General features: G+C 38.0%; 1 pseudogene; it reads right to left on the bottom strand.

The window, feature by feature from the left end:
* Nucleotides 1-2,241: 2,241 nt before the first annotated feature.
* Nucleotides 2,242-3,577, bottom strand: LOC129666159 (tubulin alpha-1B chain-like; annotated as a pseudogene).
* Nucleotides 3,578-8,804: the final 5,227 nt, after the last annotated feature.

Raw genomic sequence — 8,804 nt, 5'->3', positions numbered from 1 at the left:
TATTCTCGTAGTCACTGAAACAAAGTCATGCTCTATCGTGTGCTTTCTTGTTTTGAATTAATGCCAAAGAGACACTCAAAACCTTCATGTGAATCAAACCATACAAGGACTTTCTATAGCCTGCTTCCTGATACACCCACACAGGCCTGTATATTTTAATAAATAAAAAGAGCCTATGTTTAACATGGAATGAAAGGGAATCAATGTTCAGTTGATAAAATCTAAAATGATGCTAGTAGAGTTTCACTGAGAGTCTCACTTTGTATCAGTTATAAAACACTCAAGAAGATGTTCCTTGCCTAGATATAAATTGCATTATTGTTCATTTCTTTCTTTTAGGGTAGTCTCTTTAAGCATAGTTTAGGACTTAGAAAGGGGTAGGGAAAATATGAGGGAGGGAGAGATTGGGAGGGAATGAGGGAACAGGATACAACTGGGATACAAAGTTAATAAACTGTAACTAATATTAAAAAATAAAAGTTTAATTAAAAAAACATAGTTTCTCTGATGGAAGAGCAACGTAGTTCACCATTTAAAATACGAATTCCCCCAATACTGTAAGAGCTAGGAATTTACGTTTATTTTCTTGATATAAAAGCAATGTTCATGTTTCTCCAAAATATTTTGAAACTTAGAAATAAAAACATGAACATTATGTATGTGAAATTCAAGAAAAGTAATAAAATTAAACATTGTCTAAGGAGAAAATATCCTGTGTCCCCAATGATATTTTCCCTCAGCAGTATTGTTGCTATTTTGTGAGTGTACAGAATAAATACTAGTTCACACAAATATATTGATTTCTTAAGTCGTTTTTCTGTTTATATATGTACTGTTCTGGTAATCTTTCCAGTTTATTCCATTTCTGTGCACATTAGCATAAATAGGCCAAATTTAATAAGGCAAAATTGAGTAACAAAGGGCTAAGGTCAGTGCATTATATGGTGATTCTACTTATAATGATTTCATGAACCTCAATTCTGTTTTCCACTGTGGCTTTACTAATTTACATTCTCATTAACAGTGTGCAAGAGTTGCTTTTCCCTATATCCTCAGCAGGGCAGGTTATCTTATCTTCACATAATAGCCTACCTAGTAGGTATGGTTTTAGCACTTTATAGGTTTATTTTGCATTTTTCTGATAGTCAGTGATGTTTAGTATATTATTATATCTGTTTTTAAACTTTGAATTTTTATATTGTATATTTAAATTAGATAAAACTCTTATTTATTAATATTTCTTTTCTGATAATTCAATTGAATTATTTCATTTTCTTCTATTTTGTTATTTAAATTCTTTACATGTTCTATATATATATTATCTTCTAAACAGATAGTAGTTTGCCAATAATTTTTCCTTTTCTGGAACACCTTTATCCACTCTGAATCACCTATTTACATATGTGTATATGTATGTATGTATATGTTTATGTTTAGATAGTTTTATATATATATATATATGTATGTATGTATGTATTCTCCATTCCTTTACTTTTTAAAATATTTTTATTTTTTATATTATTAGAGTTTATTCACTTTGTATTTCAGCTGTAGCTTCCTCCTTTATTCCTTCTCAATCCCACTCTCTTTCCCTCATCTCCTCCCATGCCCCTCTCTAAGTCCAATGATAGGGGAGATCTTCCACCACTTCCATCTGACCCTAGCCAATCAGGTCTCATCAGGACTGGCTGCACTGGATTCCTCTGTGGCCTGGTAAGGCTTCCCCCCCCGACCCCCGTCAGGGGCAGGTGATCAAAGAGCCAGCCACTGAGTTCATGTCAGAGACAGTCCCTGTTCCCCTTACTAGGGTAACCACTTGGAGACTGAGCTGCCATGGGCTACATCTGTGCAAGGGTTCTAATAAATAGAATTATGAATATTGAGATTTAAGGCCAACATTATTTAATGAATGATCAAAGGGTTGTATTTGATAAAGTAAATATATAAGAATCAACAATCAAGCTATATAAGAGAAAAGCCTCAAGAAGCCAAAAGATGCCTTACATAAAAACAAACCAAGATATCAAAGGAAAAATAAAAGATTTCTTAGATGACCTTCTTTTTTTTCCCCTTAAAGCTTTTTATTCTGAGACATCATGAAAAAACCCTTACAGGCAGACATGGAGAAGACATGATAAGAGAATGAAATAACATAATTAGTAGCGCCAATGCCTGTTAGCTTAACAGTAAAGTTGAGTCTTGTGTGTTTGACATGATACAGGAGCTCAAATAATGGATTAGTTAGCATTCCTCTCCTTTTTTCTTGAGCTCTCCTTCAACAGAATCCACACCAACCTCCCCACAATATTTCTCCAGGTCAGCCATGTCCCCATGGGCCTCAGAGAACTCTTCCTCTTCCTTGTTCTCACCCACATACCAGTGCACAAAGGCATGTTTGGCATACATCAGACTAAACTTGTGATCCAAGCGAGCACAGGCATCAGCAAGGGCTGTGGTGTTGCCCAGTTTGTACAAAGTTCTCTGGACCTTGGCCAGGTCTTAGAAACCAGGCACCACAGTGGGAGGCTGGTAGTTAATACCAACCTTGAAGCCTAGTCCATAAACTGGATACTATGCTTGGTTTTGATGGTGGCAAAAGTAGCACTGACATCTGTGGGAACCACATCACCTCAGTACAGCAGGCGGCAGCCATGTATTTACCATGGGTCATATTTCACCATCTGGTTGTCTGGCTCAAAGCATGCATTGCAGATCTCTGCTACAGAAAGCAACTCATAGTAGGTTTTCTCAGCTGAGATGACAGGGACATATGTGGTCAGAGGGAAGAAGATGTGATGGTAGGGTACCAGGTTGGTTTGGAATTATGTCAGATCAACAACATTCATGGCCCCATCAAATCTGAGGAAAGTTGTAATAGAAGACACAATTTGGCTAATTAGGTGGTTAAGGTTATTGTAAGTTGGATGCTCAATGTCAAGTTTTCTATGACAGGTGTTATAGATGGCTTTATTGTCTACCTTGAAGGCACAATCAGAGTGCTCCTAGGGTGGTGTGGGTGGTGAGGATGGAATTGTAGGTCTCAACCACAGCAGTGAAAACCTGGGGAAGGGGGAAATGGAGAACCCCTGTTTGGACTTCTTTCCATCATCAACTGAAAGCCTCCATCAGCACAGGGATGAAGACAGAGCCAGTTACCCCACCAAAGCTGTGGAAAACCAAGAAACCTTGAAGACCCATACACTGGTCAGCCAGCTTACTAATTCTGTCCAAGACAAGGTCAAGGATCTCCTTGCCAATGGTGTAGTGGCCATATGCATAGTTGTTGATAAAATCCTGCTTGCCCTTGAACAGCTGCTCAGGATGGAAATGCTTGTCAGTGAGAACCTCATAAATAACTGTGGGCTCCAGGTCTATGGAACACTGCTGGGAACACGTGTTTGCCAGCGCCCATCTCACTGAAGAACGTGTTGAAAGAATCATCCCCAACCCCAATGGTCTTTACACTTGGCATCTGGCCAGCAGGCTGGATGTCATGTTCCAGACATTAGAGCTCCCAGCAGGCATTGTCAATCTCAACTCTATCATGGCCAAAGTGGATGGAGATGCACTCACGCATGGTAGCTATGAGTTAGGAGACAAGGGTAAGAGAAGCAGAAACCAGGTCCTGGTTACCATTCCAATAACTAAGGCTCAAGGTAAGTACTGCAATGAGGCCTTAGATGACCTTCTTAATAGAAATGTACAAATGAGTCAGTCCCAGAAGAACTTCTACGCCTGAAGATAAACAGAAAATATAGATATTGGCAAAAACTAAAAATATCTTAAACATGTAAGTTAACTACATAGGTCTTTGATACGTGTTTTATGAAATTAAGAGGAGAAAAAAGTAAGAAAAATATGTCAATAGTCAAACTTAATGCCAGGCTATTACAAAAAAACCTGCATATCAACAATGTAGAATTCTCAGAGGAAATCAAACACTCAAATATGAAACAAAAACACCTAGGCATGACATTTAAAAAGTAATGAATATCCGAGGAAAAAGCAAGATAGAATCTTGCTACCTTCCTATAATAGACCATTCAGCAGATATGCATGTACTGAAGGACCTCCCCGAGAGCTAACAGAATCTCTGCTGAGTCTGTGGCCACCAGACCACAGCAGAAACAAAGCCTCTGGGACCTGAACTCTACCCAGTGCTGAAATGTAGAAGTGAGTAAGTTAGAAAAACCAGCTGTCTACATAGAATTTCTGGAAAGATATATATATTTGGGAAAAATTGTGATAAATTTCACAAGGCAGGTGCATGATGCCAAAAAGCATCCCACATTCTCAAGAAATCATGACTTTACTTTTGTCTATACACAATAAAGTGCCACAAACTGACTAGATAACACTTACTGTGGAGGAAACCACAGCTGTGCTTCTAAAATGCATTGCTTTTAAAAACTCAAAGAAAAGATAAAAAACTATTTTTAATATTTTATCAGGAAAACATTTACAAAAAGAAGAAAGTAACTGAAAGGTAAATGATTATACTTGAGGTTAATAATAAAATGCTCAGCCAAATAAAAAATGTGGTGGGAAGCATCAATAGGAGTACCGATCAGATAGTAGACAGAAGACACAAAACCATAGAAATTTTTAAGTAATAAAAGTCATATGTCTACTCTCAGAGCAAAATAAAATAAAACCAGAAAACAGTAACAACACAGTAGAACACATAAACAGTTTACAATGTACTTTTTTAATCTTTTTAAAATTTTATTAATTATACTTTTTTCACTTTGTATCCCCCATAAGCTCCTCCCTCCTCCCCTCCCAATCCCATTCTCAGTTCCCCTTCTTCACGCTGCCCCTCCCCAAGTCCACTGATAGGGGAGGTTCTCCTCTCCTTCCTTCTGATCTTAGTCTATCAGATCACATCAGGAGTGGCTGCATTGTCATCTTCTGTGGCCTGGTAAGGCTGTGCCCCCCCTCAGGAGGAGGTGATCAAAGAACAGGCCAATCAGATTATGTCAGAGGCAGTCCCTCTTCCCATTACTATGTAACCCACTTGGACACTAAACTGCCATGGGCTACATCTGTGCAGGGGTTCTAAGTTATCTCCGTGCCGGGTACTTAGTTGGAGTATGAGTCTCTGGGAAGACCCCAAAAGGATCATTCTGAGTGAGCTGTCCCAGAAGAAGAAAGACACACATGGTATATACTCACTCATATAGATAGATGACATAGGATAAACCTACTAAAATCTGTACATCTAAATAAACTAATTAAGAGAGAGGACCCTGACTAAAATGCTCAATCCCCATCCCAAATGGAAAAGAGGATGGACATCAGAAGAAGAAGAAAACAGGAAACAACCTAGAAACCTGCCACAGAGGGCCTCTGAAAGGCTCTACCCTGCAGACTATCAAAGTAGATGCTGAGACTTATGGTCAACTGTTGGGTGGAAATAGTAAGATCTAGAGAGGACAGGAACACCACAAGGAGAGCAACAGAACCAGAAAAATTGAATACAATGTACTTATAAATAATATAATGAAATAGAAAAATTTCAGGATAAATTAAAGTATTTTTTTTTTACTGCTTTTTTTTTTAACTGTGTCCATCAGGTGCCAGGTGAAGACTGTGATACAGGTTATGCTAGGGTTCAAGCAGAGTAGAATAACATTATTAGTGTCAGGGAGTGCTTCTCTACCAAGGATGGGCCTCAAGTAGGACCAGTTCTTGGCCATTCCCTCAAACTCTGCTTCATCTTTGTCCCTGCACATAGTATAGACATGTCAAAGATTTTGTGGGTGGGTGGCTGTACTTATTTCTCCACTGGAAGTACTGCCTGGCTATAGGAGGTGGCCACTTCAGACTCCATATTCCCCACTTCTAGGAGTATCAGCTAGTGCGACTCCCATAGACTTCTTGGGACCTCCCTTATCCAGTGTCTCTGGCAGGTCTCGGAGATGCCCTTACCATCTCCGAGATAGAAAGATTTCTATACTTTCACCAGACCCCCTCTCCACAGCTTTCCCTACTCCTAATTCCTACCCCTGCTCCCCTTCCTATCTGCTCTACTTTTCAGTTCTCTCACTTTATCCACTTCCAATGCCTACTTTATTTTCTCTTCTGAGTGAGATTCAAGCATCTTCCTTTGGGTCTTCCCTGTTACTTAGTTTCTTTGGGTCTTATAGCGTGGTATCCTGTAATTTATGGCTAATATTTATTTATAAGTGAGTACATACAATGTATGTCTTTCTGAGTCTGGATTACCTCACTAAAAATATTTTCTAGTTACTTCCATTTTCTGCAAATTTTATGATGTCATTGTTTGTAAAAGATGAGTAATATTCCATTGCATGAATGTCCACACTTTCTTTATCCATTCTTTAGTTGAGGGACATTTAGGTTGTCTCCAGTTTCTGGCTATTACAAATACAGCTGCTATGAATATAGTTGAGCAAATGTTCTTGTTGAATGGAGGGGCATTTTTTTTGGTATATGCCCAGGAGTGGTATAGTTGGATCTTGAGGTAGAGGTATTCCAAATTTTCTGAGAAACCCCCCAGAATGATTTCCAAAGTGGTTGTACAAGTTTGCACTCCCAGCAGCAATGCAGGAGTATTCACCTTTCTTCACAACTTTGCCAGCTTTTGCTGTTCCTTGAATTTTTGATCCTGAAGAGTGGAAGATGGAATCTCGGATTTTTGTTGATTTGCATTTCAGTGATTACTAAGATTTTTTAACATTTCTGTAAGTATTCCTCATCTAATTTCTTGAGTTCTTTGTATATATTAGCCCTCCGTTGGATGGAAGATTTTTTTCATTCTGTCTCCTGCTTTTTTGTTCTATTGACAGTGTCCTTTGCCTTACAGAAGCTTTTCAGTTTTATGAGATCCGGTTTATCAAGTGTTGATCTTAGTGCCTGAGCTGTTGGTGTTCTGTTCAGGATGTTGTCTCCTGCGCCAATGAGTTCAAGGCTCTTCCCCACTTTCTCTTCTAGTAGACTTACTGTGCCTCGATTTATGTTAAGTTATTTGATCCACTTGGATTTGAGTTTTCTGTAGGGTGATGAGTATGAATCTATTTGCATTTTTCTACATGGAGACATGCACATGCAGTTAGATCAGCAACATTTTTGAAGATGATTTCTTTTTCCATTATACGGTTTTGGCTTCTTTGCCAAGAAACAGGTGCCCGGAATGTGTGTGGGTTAATTTCTGGGTCTTCAACTCAATTCCATTAATCAACGTGTCTGTTTCTATTTCTGTACCATGCAGTTTTTATTACTTTTGTGGTATAGTAGAACGTGAAATCTGGAATGATGAAATCTCCAGAAGTTCTTTTATTGTACTGGATTGTTCTAGCTATTCTGCATTTTTTTGTTTTTTCCTACAAGGTTAAGAAATTTCCTTTGAGGGTCTATAAATAATTGTGTAGATATTTAGATGGGATTGGATTGAATTTCTTGATTGCTTTTGGCAAGATGATTTTTACAATGTGAATTCCACCAATCCATGGGAATGAGAGATATTTCCAGCTTCTGATAACTTCTTCGACTTCTTTCTCTATTTCCTTAAAGTTCTTGTCATAGAGTTCTTTCACTTGATTGACTACAGTTATACCAAGATAATTTACATCATTTGTGACTATTGTCTACAGAAGCTTTCACCCAAACTCAAAAAAATATACCTTCTTTTCAGCACCTCATGGAACCTTCTCCAAAAGAAACCATATAGTTTGTCACAAACAAGCCTCAACAGATACAAGAAGACTGAAATAATCCCCTGTATTTTATCTGACCACCATGGACTAAAGCTGGACCTCAACAACAATGGAAATAGCAAAAAGCCTACACACACATGGAAACTGAACAATGTGATAGTCAATGACATCTGGGTTAAGGAAGAAATAAAGAAAGAAATTTTAAAACTTCCTAGAATTCAATAAAAATGAAGGTACAACGTACCCAAATTTATGGGTCACATTGAAAGCAATGCTCAGAGAAAAACTCATAGCATTAAGTGCCTTCAAGATGAAATTTGTAACATCTCATACAAGCAACTTAATGGCCGAACTGAAAGAAAAAAGAAGAAGAAGAAGAGGAAGAAGAAGAGGAAGAAGAAGAAGAAGAAGAAGAAGAAGAAGAAGAAGAAGAAGAAGAAATTAAAAGGGTGGCATAACTACAGACACTGAGGAAATCCAAACAATCATTGTTACTACAAAACCCTATATGCCGCAAAATTTGAAAAATCTAAAAGAAATGGGCAATTTTGGTGAAAGAGTCCATCTACCAAAATTAAGTCAAGATCAGGTAGAAAAATTGAATAGTCCTATATCCCCTAAGGAAATAGAAGGAGTCATCAACAGTCTCCCATCCAGTAAAAACCCTGGACCAGTTGGTCTCAGTACAGAATTCTACCAGACCTTCAAAGAAGTGCTAACTCCAAATCTCTTCAAAGTATTCCACAAAATAGAAACAGAGGAGCTTTACCAAACTCATTCTATGAAGCCACAGTCACCTTGATACCTAAATCACAAAAAGACCCAACAAAAAAAGGGAACTTCAGACCTATCTCTCTTATGAACTTTGATTCAAAAATACTCAATAAAAACTAGCAAACTGATTCTAAGAACACATAAATGATATCACTCACCATGACAAACCACCAGGCATGCAGGGGTGGTTCAGTATACAGAAATCCATCAATGTGATCCAACACATAAACAAACTGAAGGAGAAAAACCACGTGATCATCTCTTTAGATACCGAAAAAGCATTTGACAAAATCCAACACCCATTCATGTTTAAGGTCTTAGAGAGATCAGGGATACAAGGCACATACCTAA

This window comes from Psammomys obesus, unplaced genomic scaffold, assembly GCF_907164565.1.
Source record: "Psammomys obesus unplaced genomic scaffold, mPsaObe1.curated_primary_1811, whole genome shotgun sequence".
Classification (NCBI taxonomy): domain Eukaryota; kingdom Metazoa; phylum Chordata; class Mammalia; order Rodentia; family Muridae; genus Psammomys; species Psammomys obesus.
Note: the sequence above shows the minus strand (reverse complement) of the source record. Positions and strands in the feature narration are given on the sequence as shown.